We start from the raw sequence: 16,727 nt of genomic DNA, 5'->3' as shown, positions 1-16,727 counted from the left end.
TAAGCGATATCACATTATGCTAAAGTTGCCTGTAAATGGATGTGGAATTATGAGAACACTTGATAAAACACTGAGGCATTCTACTTACTCAAGAGACAGATTCTAAAGTTAGGACAAAGGCCATAATTATGAGTTACCAAAATCATGCTATGAAATCTCTTAAATTGAGTTTAAGAGGTCAAATCCATTAGGAATTGTGCACGTTCTATACACACATACATACGCACCCGAATGTATTAAAATGCAAAATGTGGAACAGTGGAGCTTTCTCTGGTTGCAGTCGAAGTTCTGTTTTTCTTTGGATAAGTGTGTTAATGGAGTTCATAGAGAGTAAGTAAGCATGAGATGATGGGAGATGGGAGAATGTGATCCAGCCCCCGAAGGAACACAGGAACACTGACCAACTGCAGGGATACTGTCCCTTAAAGAAACTAGGATTCTCTGCTGGGAAGGTGGCTCAGTGGTAGAGAGCTTCCCTAGCATGCATGAGGCCCTGGGTTTGATTCCTCAGTACCACACAAACAGAAAAAACTGGAAGAGCCACTGTGGCTCAAGTGGTAGAGCATTAGTCTTGAGCATAGAGAGGCCCAGGGATAGAGCCCAGGCCCTAAGTTCAAGCCCCAGGACTGAAAAAAAAAAAAAAAAAAAAAAAAAGAAAGAAAAAGAAGAAGAAAAAAGAAGCCATGATTCTCTGTGTTGGCTTAAGCATTTCTCTTGAGACTCGGCCAGCTCTGGCCAAGGCCACCTCCTGTCACTGGGTACATTGCCACTGGTGGTAGGGTCAAGAGGAGTTATTTTAAGGCCCCGATGGGGCATGTGAAGGTATTACTCTTGGCTTTGATTGCAGAGTCTGCTCTGACTGTGCCACCTGTTTCCCACAGGGGAATCTAGGGGATTGTGCCTTTCCTCTTGCTGGTTGAGGGGGCCAGAGCATTGTAATGTTGCTGTGTCATTAAGAGTGGACCATTCAGATTGTTTGAGGAGTGCCAGTGTTCACCACATGAGCTTGAATTCCTCTGCTGCTAGCTCTATGACCATGGCCCACACTGCTAACGTCCAGAGCCCCACTCGTCATCATCTATAAAATGGGGACAAGAATAGCTACCACTTTGTATTGTTGTGGAGAACAAAATGGACCTGAATGATAAGCACTCAGTGTGGAAGAAACTCCCATCACATACTGGCTATGATTTTGCCTTCTTATTTTGCTGAGCCATTGATATAAATTACTATTTAAAAACATTATTAAGCCAGATGCCTGTGGCTTATGCTAATAATCTTAGCTACTCTAGGAGGCTGAGATCTGAGGATCACTATTCAAAGCCAACTCTGGGCAGGAAAGTCCATGAGACTCTTATCTCTAGTAAACTACTCAGAAAAAGCTAGAAGTGGTGTGTGGCTCCAGTGATAGAGCACTAGCCTTGAGCATAAAAAAGAAGCCCATGGACAGTACACAGGTCCACAGTTGAAGCCCCAGAACTGGCAAACAAACAAAAACAACACCTCCAAACCCAAACCCAAACACACAAATCATTATTAAATGTAATATTTGACACAAGGTCTTGCTATGTAGTCTTTGAATCCTTCAATGATCCTCCTGCTCTTACCTCCAAGTGCTATAATTACAGGTATGTACCACTATACCTGGGTTAAAAAATTATAGCTTATAAGATCTTTTAACATTTATGAACCCCTTCAGCCCTTACAGCATCTCTGTGAGTTTGTGATTGTTATTCCCATTAAAGGTGTGTCTCAGAGTATCTGCTAATGGCATGACCATTTCAAGTGTCATCTGTTTTCTGCACAATAATAATGTGTTCATGTTATTTTTTAAAAACTATTCAAATTTATACTTCACTTACAAGAGGCAAATGAAATTATATCCTCTGGCTTGGCTCATCCATAATTATTAAGTTGAACCCTATGAAATTATGTGCTGTTTTTGGTCCTCTGGATGTCAACTGCTATGTATGGTTTCAACCTAATAGGCTTCAGAAAATGTATTTGTAAAATCAAGTTTGGAAAAAACAAAGTGAGTGTATTTGAAATTGAAAAAATTAGTTAATTTTGATCCAGCACTTAAAAGTGATAAAATACAGCCTGGTGCCAGTGGTCCACATCTGTAATCTTAGCTACTCAGGAGGTTGAGATCTGAGGATCATGGTTCAAAAATCTTAAAGACTTTTTTGCCCAGGCTGGCTTTGAATCATAATCTTCAGATTTTAGTCTCCTGAGTAGCTAGGGTTACAGGCATGAGCCGCCAGTGCCTGGCTGATCTTTGTCTTTTTAAATGCATGTTCTGTTTATGCCAAAATGGAATAACCTCCTACACATACATTGTAACATATTTTTTCTTTTTTTTTTAAATAATTGGGGTAGATGTCTCCCTAGGGGTACCCCCAGAAAGCCACAAAGATAAACAGGAATCTTCTTCCTAGAAGGGCCACTGTTACTTGGTGCAAGGTATTTCAAATTTTTTCCAGTCCTGGGACTTGAACTCAGGGCCTGGGCACTGTCCCTGAACTTCTTTTGCTCAAGGCTAATGCTCTACCACTTGAGTCACAGCACCACTTCTGGCTTTTTCTGTTTATGTGGTACTGAGGAATCGAATCTAAGGCTTCATGCATGCTAGTCAAGCACTCTACCACAAAGCCACATTCCCAGCCCTTCAAATGTTTTTTTGAAAACATTCATATTATATAATTTTTTTTTTTTTTTTTTTTTTTGGTGACAACAAAAAACTCTACCTGGCAGACCCAGGGTTGGGGGTGAGTTTCCTCTGCTGTCATCAGGTGTGGTTTCTGCCAATTGTGAAGTGTTGGTCATGCGTTGCTAGCATCTTCCTTTGCTAGGAAATATTCTTCTAGTGCATAACTTCCATCTCCTTCGGTGATGGAGGGGAGGGGGAAAGGGAGCCCTTACTCATGGGTCCTGTGATTAGTCCTCAGTTCATTTCTAGTATTTGTTTTTCCTAAACTTATCTCTGATGCTTGTGAAAATAAATTGAGCTAATTGAAATAATAGCAGTAGCTCTCATGGATTCAATATGTATTACGAACTGTTGTCAGCCCTTTGGACGTATTGACTCATTGAGTCCTATGACCTAAGTGCGGAGTGGGAAATTCAGGTTCAGAACCTTCACCAGCTGGTTGTGGAGAGCTAACACAGGCCAGGGCATGTTGGGGGAGGACTGCGGGGCTCCAGGGCTATCCCTACAGGTGGGATGGCTGCTGTTTTGTTGGAGGGGTGACATTCATTGCTTGGAATCATGATGTGGCAGGAGTGACAACCCTCACAAAGTCACAGAAGATAAGTGGATCTTTTCTGTGGAGCATATGATGTTATTTTATTTTTGCCAGTACTGGAGGTCTCTATGTCTCACTTGTTTTTTTTTTTTTTTGCTTATGGTTGACACTTTACCAGTTGAGCCACACCTCTACTTCTGGCTTTTTACTGGCTAATTGAAGGCAAGCATCTCACAGCCTTTTCTGGCACAGGCTGGCTTTGAACCTTGTTAGATCTCAGCCTCCTGAATAGCTAGGATTATAGGCGTGAGCCACCTGTGCTTGGTTGCTGTGGATTTTAGATGCTGCCTCTGTAAGGTGGTAAAGGCTGAGCCTTTGGAAGTCTTGGTCCAGAACAAATGCATGACATCATGTAGAGGGCCCAGCTTCCCTGTTGTGGATGACTTTGGATCTCTCTGAGATTCAGATGTCATCTGTAAAATTAGACACAGGTGACGCAACTTGAGGATGTTCTGTAGAGGAGACCCGGGGGAAGAGCATCCTGGGTTTTGATATGAGTAGAAACCTAGATCCATCATGTGCCTATGCCTCACCTGCAACCTTGAGACCCTGCCATCTGCCCAGGTTCTGTGCGTCTCAGGATCTGTTACTTCATCTGGAAATCGTGGTAATTACCAAGCCGCAGAGATGGAATGATTAAATGAGGGGGAGTTGTGTAAGACACCCAACCTAGATTGTGGCACTTTGCAGGCCCTTACATGTCCGCTGCAGCTCACCCCTCTTTATGAACACAGTGCCTCCTGATGCTGAGGCTACAGAGCGGTGTGGAGTACTGGCAAGGGTTGCCTTGTGTGAGACAATGACTTCTGCCGGCCTCTGGACTGGGGCATCACATCTTTTACCTAAGCTGACATGATGGCGGTGGTAAAAACAGACTCTCTTCTGCCAGTTGACCACAGACCTTGTGAACAGTGTTGACGTCCTTAGAAAGATGTACATGGAGCACTTTGCTCTTGGAGCCTGGCATTAAGACTTTGCTGCTGTCTGATGGTGTGGTTAGGGTGAGTGGTGACAGCTTAAAAAATTAAAAAAATAAAATACTGTTATTATAAAGGTGATGTACTGAGGGGTTACAGTTATAAGTCAGGTTAATGAGTGTATTTCTTTCTGGACAATGTCACCCCTTCCCTTGTTTTCTCCTAGTTTTTCCTCCCATCCTTTTCCCAGAAGTTGTATAGTTCATTTCCAGCCTAGTGTCTAGTGAGTACCACTCCTGCGTTTGTTAACTCTTAAGACTTTCTTTTTTTTTTTTTGGGTCTGGTCGTGGGGCCTGAACTCTGGGCCTGGGCACTGTCCCTCAGCTCTTCAGCTCAAGGCTAGCACTCTACCACTTGAGCCACAGCGCCACTTCTGGCTTTTTTCTTATGTGGTGCTGAGGAATCGAACCCAGGACCTTGAGCATGCAAGGCAAGTGCTCTACCACTGAGCCACCTTCCCAGCCCCCTTAAGACTTTCTTGACCCGAGCACTATTACCATTTTGGGCTTAGGTACTTTACTGTTTTGTTTTTGTTTTTTGCACTTCCAACATTTTTTTTTTTTGTGAACTGTACAGAGGGGTTACAATTACATGGGCAAGATAATGAGTACACTTCTTAGCAAGCATTGTAGCCTCTTCCTGGTACTTTACTGTTTTGGGAGACTGTTCCATGCATTGTAGAATATTCAGCAGTGTCCTTGGCTTTGGCCTTGGGATCTCGGCAGCATCTTCCTTAATTGGCAGTTGGGATAGCCAACATTGTTTTTAGATTTTTGTCCAGTGTCCCCCCCTCTCTCCCTCTCCCCCCCCCCCCCCCCGTGTATGTATGTTTGTGTGTGGAGAGCCAATGGTTGAAAACCATGCTCAGGTAACACCAGTTCTGAAGTCTTGGTGAGGTTGGCTGGTGCCCTGAAAGTCTTACTGAATGGCACTGGCTGGCCTTCTGTTGCCATGTGATCAACTGTGAGTCTCTTCCTGACTTCCTCCTATCGGAACAGTAGGTATGAACGGCAAGAATGTGTGTACACAGAGGACAAATACTTACGTTACTAGATCTTAAAAACGGTTTTACCTTCAATCCCTAGCCTTTTCAGGGTGTCTGGGGTAGCATAAGCACAGTGCAAGGAATCTCTTCTCTGGGTATGGATTCTGCCACACTCTCTCTGTGTTCGTAGCCCCCGTTTCCTCCTCTGTGAAATGATGGGTCCTTTTCCCACCTTGCCTGTATCAATGTGATACACAGGTGGTAAGCTCTGCCGCAGGGCATGTGGACTTGAAGAGGAAGCTCCACAGAACCAGGAAGTTTGAGGCCAGACTAGCCCAGTGGCACTCAGGAGATGGGGCATTCAAGGGGAACTTCTAGGATGAAGAAATTCACTGCCCAGCTCCCCTGCCCAGCAGCTCCTGGGAGCAGTTTTTGGCTTTTAGAGCATATAGAGGCCTCTAGGTTATATAAGTAGAGAGAGTGCCTTCAGAGACAGCCAGGGTAAAAACAGGAATGAGATCAGAGGAGAAACCAACTAAGGTAAGGTGCAATGCCAGCCTCAGGGCACCCAGGCTGTCTGAGAACTCAGTACTCGTGTGATTTACTAGGAGCCAAATAGAAACTTCTGGCTCAGTGCTGGACAGACCTGGTCAGGACATTACCCAAACTTCAGCGGGTCATTCGGATGTCCACTGCGAGGTCATACCCAATGCTGGACTCTTGGGTCTTACAATGACTGTGTTCATTTTAGAGATGAGGCACAGAGCGATGAAGGGACTTGCCTAGAGCCAGGTATGTAGATATTTTGTAATCTCACTTCGCCTACTTGGTCACCACCAGCAAGTTAGTAGCTTTCAAAGCCTGAGTTTTCTTCCTGTGTCAAATGGGGATAATAAATACGTCAGAAGACTGTGATCAAGATACCAGAAGATGATGTATCTGCACCTCCCCCAGCATGGTGGTGCTTGGCGTACAGAATGTGTTCCATAACTGCCAAATGCTGTCATTATTATTGTGTGAACTGTACTCACAGCACAGGGCATTTTCCTTAATGAGTTTTTCCAGGAATGCCTTCTCCTCTGCCCTGATTTAATCCTGACAGCCTCTCTCAGGCTTGGTCAGGAAATGTGGGAGGTGTAGCTGACAGAGGGAGAAAGGGGGGGGGAGGGGGTGGGGTAGGAGCAGGATTACCTGAGGAGGACAAAGAGTCCCAGATTCAGGAAATAAAAACCTGCCCCCTCTGGATGGAACACATGATCTGATCTGATCAACCTCAACAGGCTGAGTTCATTGCCAGGCAACTGGGTTGTTAATAATTGCTAGTAGAGAAAGGTAGGAAAGGATCATTACCTCAAAGAATGCCAGAGTTGGGAAAGACCTTGTGGACATTAAGCTTGTAAAAGGAAATCGGTCCTCAAATCTTCAAATGATTGGTAGTGGCTGTTTGAGGCTGGGAGAAAAGGGATTCTAGGATGATATTAGATGTCTTGGCTCAGTAGGACTGAATGCTGGGATCAATTAGTGATGTCTGCCACAGCTCCAGGAAAGACAAGGGGTGACATACATGGTGTTTATTCGCTAACTTTGGTGATAGTTGATGGTATTGTGGCCTAAAGTTTGCCCTTTGGAAGGTCAACCAATGGGCCATAAACCCACAGAAATCTCTTGGAAGGAATCTCTTAGGAATGTCCATTTCATTCTGGGCAAGTTGGCACATGCCTTTAATTCCAGCACTTGGAAGGTTGAGGCAGGAGGATCAAAATTTTGAGGGTGGTTGGGCCACATAGAGATACTTGGGCTACATAGTGACATCTTGTCTTTGAAAAAAAAAATCTAAAGAAATAGGATAATCAATAAGGAAGTTGCATATATTGTCTCTTTTATCAATAACTGTAAAAAAAGTTTTTATTATATAAATTTCAGCTATCAGAAATCACTTTTTTGTTGTTGTTGTTGCTGGTTCTGAACTTGAACTCAGAGCCTGGGCTCTGTCCCTGAGTGCTTTGCTTAAGGCTAGCATTTTACCACTGGAGCCACAGCTCCACTTGTGGTTTTGTAGTTAATTAGAAGAGTCTCACCTGTTTTCCTTCCTGGGCTGGCTTCAAACCATGAGATCCTCAGATCTCAGTCTTCTAAGTAGCTAGGATTACAGGTGTGAGAAGTGAGGTGTTTTTTTTTTTTTTTTTTTTTTTTACACAGAGTGAGGGGGAATGGGTGGAGAAGACTCAAATCTTTATGTCCTAAAATCTCAGCAGAAACTTAAAAAAAAAAAAAAAAGAGTGTTTTATTTAGCCTTGAGTAAGTTCTGTTTGCCTGACTGTCTTCAGCAGGGAGGTCTGACTATCTGTAAAGGCAGTGCACTCAGTCTTGGGATCACTCTTCAGATTAGAACCTACTTATTTAATGGAAGATCAAGGCCTTTGAAACCTCCTCTGGTGAGCTCTTCTCAGCTGTGGCTGGACCTGAGGAGCACCTTCGGGAAATACCTTCTGGAGGCCTCTACCTTAGGCCACATCTCTTTTAGAAATGGAGGCTCCAAAAAGGGGGCAGGGTTATGTTGGGGTTAGTGGTACAAGGAGAAGGACAGCTAGGGAGAACAGGAGCTGAGGCCTTTATCAAGTTCTCGTCATATGCTACACCCTTCCTTCTCCCCTCCTGCCCTCCCTTGTTTCTCTCCATCTTTTTCTTCCTTGTTGTAATTGAACCCAGGACCCCTTACCTGCCCTGCAAGCTCTCTCTTGCTGAGCTACATACATTACAGCCCCCTCTGCTAGGCTATTGCACTTGCATAGCAAGGTGCTGTTTGTCCCACATGTTGAGTCACATTATCCCACTGCATTGCAGTTTTCATGGCTTCATATTGTTGTTAATGTAGATTCAAACTGTGGTCTGAAAGACCCTGCACCTCCCACCTGGATGACCAGAACCCTCCCCCCGCTTTCCTTCCTATTGTACCCCAGTCATCTACCCCTCTGACTCCATTTACCTATTTACCTGTCTCTGTTATAACAGACTCTTGGCTGCTTTCCCTCAGGGTGGGGATCATGCTGCAGTGTTCTTAGATTCCCTGGCTCCTTCTGAATACAGCAGATGTCCCTATCTCACTACCTACTTCCTTTCCCCCTTCCTAGCATTGGGCAGTGGAATATGAGCTCCAAGGGGGCAGAGACCTTGACTCTTTGGTTCCTTTGTGCCTAGACCAGACCTTGCCTCAGAAAAGATGTTAGTTGAGAAATCACCCTGTCATGTTGTCCTCAGGCTGTTGTCCTCAGTGGAGTAGGCTGCCTCTCCTGTCACTTCCAGTTATCTCAGAATTTCTCGCCTTTTGCGTTGACAGTCCTAAATTGTATATGTGTGTGTGTGTGTGTGTGTGCACGTGAGTGTGTGTGTGTGTGTGTGTGTGTGTGTGTGTGTATGTGTGTGTATTTATTTGTCGGGGCAAGGGTATCATAATAATCCTTGTGGGTTTTAGCTTGCTTGGAGTCCTGGGTTGGGTATGAATTCTAGCACCTCCTCTTAGGTTGTTTGATTTTGGGGAATGAATAAACCTCTCTGAGCTTTCGTTTTTTCTTGTCTGAAGAATAATTAACTGACACTGACCGCATGCTCTCTGTGTGCCAGGCACTGCCACATCCACTGCAGTGTGGGCACTGACCTGATGAGCCAGGTCTCCTCTTCATCTTCCAGGAGAGGAGAACAAGATAACAGAGCAGTAAAGCAACCTGCCTGAGGTCACACAGCTCATGGATGTGAGAGCCAGGGTGGAAGCCAAGACCTCTTGTTTCTAGAGTTAGGAATTTGTGATACTCCATGGCCCCAGGATGGGTTATGGTATAGACTTCCATTAAACATTACCATCACCCTCTCCCTTTGACTTTTGCTCTCATGGTGACAGTTATGTTTTCCTCTCAAGACTATGACGGAAGTACACATTGCCTGTCTGATGGAGGCACTTGCGCTGATGAGGGCTCTGCCATGGTTTGCTCAGGGAGTGATGGCAAAGGAGTGCATTTGCTCACTAAAAAAAAAAAATCTGCCTCAGATAGTTACTGTCTACTTTGTGCCAGGCATTCTGATTGTGAGCGGTAGGACATTTTGAAACTGATTCTTTATTCTACTTCCTGACCCACTCGTCAATCCTTCATTTTCCTGTGACTTGTTACTTACTACCTGGGTGCCTTTCCTGCCTGTGAGTTTTGCTCACTGGAGACGCAGACTGGAACTGTGATGGGCCGGAGGTGAGTGTCACCTTGCCCAGGCTGGGTTTCTGGGAAACTTTGCCCTGTTTGGTAAACAAAGGAACAGGCAACCAGAGCTGCATTTCAAGTGGCTGCTTTATTTTGGAGTAAGCGGGCACCTCTGAGACTGAGCTGCTACAAAATCAAGTTGGTTTTTTCCCTCTGCTATTTGGGTTTGAACTCAGGATCTTGCCCTTACTAGATATATGCTCTATTGTTGAACTGTGCTTCCTTTGTAAAAAAGCTTTTGTATTGGTTAATTTTTATTATTGTAATTGTTGTTGTTTTGGTAGTCATGGGGCTTGAATTTAGGGCCTGGGCGCTATCCCTGAGCTTTTTTGTTCAAGGCTAGTGCTCTACCACTTAGAGCCACATCTCCACTTCTGGTTTTCTGGTGGTTAATTGGAGATGAGTCGACTGGGCTTTCCTGCCTGGGCTGGCTTTGAACCTCAATCTTCAGATTAGCCTTCTGAGTAACCTCCTGTAGGATTACAGGAATGAGCCACCAGTGCTTGGCTGCATTGGTTAATTTTGAGGGTCATATTTGAGACAACAGACAAGTGCCACCATGCCCAAACTCTTCTGTTAAGATGAAGTTTCTTGGAGTTTTCTGCCATGGCTGGCCCTGAACTGAGACCCACCTGTCCTTAGTCTCTCATGCAGCCATGATGACAGACATCTGTCACTGTTCCTAGCTATTGGTTGAGATGTCATCTCTTGATTTTTTTTCTGCGTGAGCTGTCCTCAAACTGAGGTCCTTCTGATTTTAGCCTTCCAGGTAGCTAGGATTACACATGTGAGCTACAGGTGTCCAGCTTTCATGATTAAAAAAAAATACCAAACTTTTTTTTTTTAGTTACCATCAGTTTATTATAAAAGGGAGATATGGAAATTATTTACATGATGAAAGATCTCAGAACTTCCATGGAATGGGCAGCTTCACAGGATGCCATTTTAGTGATGTATTCACTCTACATACTTCCCAAGAATGTCACCATCCCTAAATAAGAAATAATCCTTGTCATCTAGAACTACTTTGGTGCCTCCATATTCTGGGAGAAGAACTTTATCACCCACTTTCACCCTAACTGGCTGAATCTCTCCACCCTTTCCTTTAGAGCCCGATCTCACAGCCACTATGGTGGCTTGCAATACTTTTCCTTGAGACTTTTCTGGAAGCATAATGCCTCCTTTGGTCAGAGTTTCAGCTGCACTCCTTTCGACCAGCACTCGGTCAAACAGAGGAATGAACTTCCTAAATGCTTGTCCGGCCATGACTCTCCGCGGTCGCCACTCGGACTCTGCTCTCACGCCGACGCTGCAAGGAGAGACCAAACTTTTTTTAAAATTATGTAAAAATGGTGTAACAGCATTAAAAATAATTTAAGACCAGTGAAAGGAAGAAAAAATCCACTTATCCTCTTCATGATGGAACAATGATCATTTTAAAGTAGTTTTCACTATGATTTATTCCAGGTGGCTCCTTATTTAAAACAATTGTAATCACCGAGTGGGGACAGATTCAGATTCTTTAATTACAAAAGCTTAATAAACAGACATTTTTGTCCATGGTGTGCCACCTGGAATTCACTAAATTTTCCCCCTAGTGAGAGAGTCAGGCAACAGTCAAACTTCTTACCTTTGTAAATAGTACAGGACCTAGACAAATAGTTAGCTCATGCTTATAATCCGAGCTACTCAGGAGGTTGAGATCTAAAGGATCATGGTTGAAAGCTAACTTGGGCAGAAAAGTCTGTGGCACTCCTATTTCCAATTAACCAGAAAAATGCTAGACTGGAGCCATGGCTCCAGTGGTAGAGCGCCAGTTTTGAATGAAAAGGCTGAGCAAGAGTTAGAGGTCCTGGCTGGGAAGGTGGCTGTGATAGAGTGCTTGCCTTGCATGCATGAGGCCCTGGGTTTGATTCCTCAGCACCACATACGCAGAAAAAGTCAAAAGTGGTGCTGTGGCTCAAGTGGTAGATTGCTAGCCTTGAGCTGAAGAGCTGAGGGGCAGTGCTCAGGCCCAGAGTTCAGGCCCCATGACCAAAAAAAAAAAAAAAAAAAAAAAAAAGAGGTCCTGAGTTCAGCGCGTGCATACACATAGAACGGGGACATGTCTTAATTCATTATAGCTTTTTCTATAGAGATTATTCAGGATCAATCTCCAGGCATCTTTCTATTATCTAACACTATTTGCCAAACAACTTTCCAAAAGGGATGCTTTGTTTACACAGCCATTAGAATGTAGGATCCTGATGCCTGCTTCCTTACTCCCACACTGGCATTGGGTGTAGCTGTGCAAGTCCTGTGTCTTGAACTTGGGGATTAGGCACTGTCCTTCACCTTTTTTTGCTTGTTCAAAGCTAGTGCTCTACTACTTGAATCACAGCTCTCTTTCTGGCTTTTTGAGGTGAATTAGAGATAAAGAGTCTCATGTACTTTTCCTGCCCAGGCTGCCTTTTAACCTTGATCTTCAGATCTCAGCCTCCTGAATAGCTCAGATTATAGGCATGACACAGTGACACCGATGGGTGTTACTGTTTTTCAAAAGATTTTCAAATTTAATCCTTGCCTTTACAGACATACCGCTTGAGATGTGGGGGCTGCTTTGTGCCATGTTTGTCTGTGTGTAACTTATGTAGAACCTGTGTGATTCTGTTCTTTTCTCTCTCTCAGTATTGGGGATTGCTAGGTGAGTGCTAGGTACGCACTCTCACACACTTGAGCCACACTTCCAGCCTGTTTTCCCACTCCCCTCCATATGTGCTGTTACTGGAGCTTGAACTCAGGGCCAGGGTGTTGTCCTTTAGTTTTTTTGCTCAAGGCTGGCCCTCTACCACTGGAGCCACACCTCCAAGTCTGGCTTTTTGCTGGCTACTTGGAAGTAAGAATGTCTTGGATTTATCTGCCCAGGCTGGCATTGAACCTTCATCTCATGTTCCTGAGTTGCTAGGATTACAGAAGTAAGCCATTGGCACCCAGCTGTGTGATCCCCCCTCATGTGTATTTTGTGATAAGATCTTCACTTGTGTAGTAAAACACAGAAATATTGTAACTATAGTCAGAACTAACCTGACTGCAAAGATCATTAGGAGTAACCCATTTCATTTTCTGAGCTAATTTCCAAGGTGTCTGCTCTGTAGCATCTATGTCTAAATCCAAAGGAGGTGATGGTTGGATGAATGCCTGTGGAATGACACACGATTGAGCACCTTCTAGGTATCGGGGCTTGCTTTCCTGGTTGTGATCTCCAGAGGGGCAGCCTCTGCCCACAGTGGGAGGAGAATGTCCAGCCTTGCTCCGTGCTTCATGACCTTGACCAAACTCCTCATGTCTTCCTTCCTACCCCTCCTCTGCTCTCAGCCTTAGTTTTTCCCACTTGTAAAATCAAGGTTAAGGACATTTTGCTCTCAGGGAGTGAGCACAAGGAAGTTCTGGGCATGGCTGTTGTTGGTACTGACATAGCTGTGATCTGAGGAGTGGGGAATAAAAGAGGAGATAAGGGGCTGGTGTGGCTTGTTTCTCTGTGGGAGGTTCCACTTTAGTTGGAGAGATGAGCTGGGATAGCAGGAGGTGGTTTCAAGTCCGAGCTGGTGCAGGCTTCAAAGAAATTGCCATGAGTTGAGGAGGAGGAAGGCCTAGTGGGGTAACCCAGTACCCATGGTTGCTCTGGGAGGGCGGAGGTCAGTGTTAGGAGCCCTAGAAAATTGAAGGAGGCATCATGGGAAGGTTTTTTTCCCCCCCATTTTGTAAACAATCATTTTATTGTTATTTCGATGGCAGTTCTGAAACAGCTTTATCCAGATGTAACTCACATACAATAAAAATCACTCTTTTAAAGCGTGTAGTTACATTCTTTTTTTTTTTTTTTTGTCGGTCGTGGGGCTTGAACTCTGGGCCTGGGAGCTGTCCCTCAGCTCTTCAGCTCAAGGCGAGCGCTCTACCACTTGAGCTACAGCACTACTTCCGGTTTTCTGGTGGTTTATTGGAGATAGGAGTCTCACGGTCTCTCCTGCCCGGGCTGGCTTTGAACCACAATCCTCAGATCTCAGCCTCCTGAGTAGCTAGGATTACAGGCGTGAGCCACCAGTGCCTGGCTACATTCTTTTTAGTATATTCAGAGTTGTACAACCATTCTCATTAGCAAGTAGCAGAATCTTCTCATCAACCTCAGAGAGAGCCCCCTACCCCTTAGGAGTCCCTCCCTCTTCCTGTTCTTTCCGGGTCCTGGCAACTACTGATTCACTTCTCATTTCTATGCATTTGCTTAGTCTGCATGATTCATGTGAGTGGAATCATAAACATGTGTCCTTTCTATGTGGCTTATTTCACCTAACATAATATTGTCCGAGATTGTCTGTATTGGAGTAAATTCAAGGAGCTCATTCCCTTTGTTCCCTTTGCTGGCCCTCATAGCAACATGGCATAGATTGATTGTTCTTTGGACACTGGGGATATCTCTACTCCTTGGCTGTTAGGAATGGAGCTGCTGTGAACATTTGCGTGTCAAGTGTTTGTGTGGAGCTCAGCTTTCCACAGGGAAAGCTTGGGTGTGGGGAGTAAGGCATAAGCTTTTGTAGCTTCCGGCAGGGTGGGCTTTGGAGATGCATGTGTGTCTGTCCTGTCTTGTCCAGGGCAGGCTTTGTGGGTGTCATTGATCTGAAGCGACCCTCTGGGATAGGATGTGTTCCTGTCTTCTTTACAGGGTGGGTCACTCATGCTCACTGAGTCCTGTAAACTGTCTAGCTCTGTCAAGCTCTTAGCCACCTGTCCCTAGCAGACCAAGCAGGGGGCCAGAGGTGGGTGGGTGGTGGTGAATAGGCAGCAAGCTGGCCAAGATGGAGCTCTAGTTACTGTGTGATTGGTTGTGGGGTAAGTGGAGATGTTTCGGAGGCAGCTTAACTGTGTTGATGTGAATAGAGAAAGTGTACTAATATAAGAGTTAGGAGTGGGTTGGATTCTTGGGCTGACCTTTGTGACCTTGCACTGATCTAGTTTGCCTTGAGTTACTGTTTTTCTTATTTGCAACCTGGGGCTTGTATCCTGCTTTCCTGCTTTCCTTAAGGCTGATGTGAATGAGGGAGGGAGGGGAAGAGAGGGAGATAAGAGAGATGGGAAGAGAGGGATGGAGAAACAGGAAGTGGGAAGAGAGGGAGAGACCTTGCAGAATCCAGCCCAATGGTCTGGGGGAAGGGAGGGAGAAGGAGGGATGTGTGGCAGGTGCAGGCATGCATGGAGGAGGTAGCCTGCTGGTCTGGAAGGGTACTCTGGCCCCCCCTCCCCCCCCCAGGGGAGTTCTGATCCTGCCAAGGTTACTACCCAGAGGCTAATGAGCTGGTTGTAATCCAAAGACTATTGATTTTCCCTGGTAGTTGAATTTGAATCTTTCTTTCTGGGCAGAGAACCACCCTTGGCATCTTCTCTCCTTGCTTCAGATTGCTGCTGGGCATCACCTTGAAGACTGTGAAGCTTTCCTGGGTTCTGGAGGTCCCTCATTGTGGCTGGGCCTATCTGGGCCTGCCTCTCTGAATAGAGAGTGGCAGGACCGTGTTCTTTATCGCCGACTTGCAGCTTGCCTGGTTTTGTGAAAGGCTTGTCATTGCCAGTTAGAAAATAGAGACAGAAACCTGTTTTTGGAACTGATGTTGTGACGACTTGCTCTTGTTCTGACTCCATTGTTTTGCTTTTGCTGGGTTGTTATGAATCAGTCATTTGATTTTTTTTTTTTTTAGGTGTGATGAACACATTTGTTCTAATATGAGAAGCTTGGCTTATGTGATGCAAATTCGATGGCTTTTTCAAGTACAAAGCAGAATTCTCCCCCTACACTTGAATCAGAGAGCAATTGCTTCTTGGTGGTCCCCTTTATTCTGCTCAGAGTCCCTGTGTGGGGGGATGTAGGTGGGAGATGCCTTCCTTCTCTGTGTACCTGTGGGGTGAGGACCTACACTTAGGAGTTTGTACCATGAATGCTATCACTTGTATATTTATAAAAGCAGTCAGATGTGAAGGACTCATTCAGAGCAGTAATGGCCTTAATGGCTATCTAATTCAAGACGTTCATTTTACAGATTTTGAAATCAAGGCCCAGAATGGAGAAGTGACTTGCTCAAGACCACAGCTCATCCCAGTGTGAGCTTGTGTGAGCCTGGCTTCCTGACTCCAGTCCCATGTTCCTTCTAGTCTGTTCTTCTAGACACTGTAATTCCAAATAGTGAGTGCACAGCCTATGAGAGAAGCATACCTATTATGAACCTATTTCTAACAGGCGCTGAGTTGGATTTCTGGGGTTGCATTCCGACATAAGCCATTTCTTTTATACAAGAGTTGAAGGAGTCTTCTTGATTCTGGACTCCGCTGCTTCTGTTCATCTGAGGGAGGCTGGGTCAGCTCCCACTCTCACTTCTGTGTACCACATTTGCGTTCAATAGGGAAGTTACCCCCATACATAACCCCTGATGAACTTGCTGTTGGCAGAACTGGGAAGTTGAGTTTGGGAGGTGGGTTGGGGAAGAAAAAGAGTTCCTTCTGTAGTAAAACTTGCTGATTTGGCATTGAAAGTCACTGTCTTACTCATTCTTCTTGGAGATAAGTCATGTAATGGGTGGTATCAGGTACAGAGTTTCCCCTGAGAGAGCCCAGGGTGTGAGTTTGTCTATTAAAAAGCAGGAAGTTTGACTGAGGGTGGTTGGTGGTAGAGTGCAGCTCAGAGGTAGAGTGCTTACTTAGCATGCATGAGGCTCTGGGTCCCATCTCTAGGTTCAAAAGCTACCAGTATAACCATGTTTATTGCAGTGCTGTTCATCAACATAGTCAAGGTTTGGAATCAGCCCAGAGGGCCTTCACTGGATGGATGGATCCAGGTACTTATCCATTAGGAAGAATGTTATTGTACCATTTGTGACAAAATGGAAAGCCTTGGAAAAAATTATGTTAAGTCAAGTAAGTCAGAGACAAAGGATGCATGTTTCCCCTTATATGTGGAAGCTGGATTTACCTTCCAAACTCGTGGGTAAATACATTGGGTGGTATGCAAGTATATACAAATGTATTAGCTGAAATACAGTAGATTCAAGGGAGATCCCAAATAGTGTAATTTCTTAGGTAAAGACAAAAGTTCAGCAAAATAAAACACCAGGAAGTGGGTACTGGAAATGTTTAGGGTTGAGGGCAAGGGGAAAGGAGTAGACAAAGGAAGAGAAGAGGGTAAAGATGGGGCTGG

The 16,727-nt window shown here is 44.8% G+C and overlaps 1 protein-coding gene and 1 pseudogene across 1 annotated transcript in view; one reads left to right on the top strand and one right to left on the bottom strand.

Annotated features, from left to right (window-relative positions):
- Positions 1-16,727, top strand: part of Ptprj (protein tyrosine phosphatase receptor type J) — a 168,690-nt gene that overhangs the window by 8,792 nt on the left and 143,171 nt on the right. The window lies entirely within an intron of this gene.
- Positions 10,356-10,833, bottom strand: LOC138833898 (10 kDa heat shock protein, mitochondrial pseudogene; annotated as a pseudogene).

Source organism: Dipodomys merriami, unplaced genomic scaffold (genome assembly GCF_024711535.1).
Source record: "Dipodomys merriami isolate MVZ:Mamm:240054 unplaced genomic scaffold, mDipMer1.0.p SCAF_21, whole genome shotgun sequence".
NCBI lineage: Eukaryota > Metazoa > Chordata > Mammalia > Rodentia > Heteromyidae > Dipodomys > Dipodomys merriami.
The sequence above is the reverse complement of the archived record's forward strand: the minus strand, read 5'-3'. Positions and strand labels throughout refer to the sequence as shown.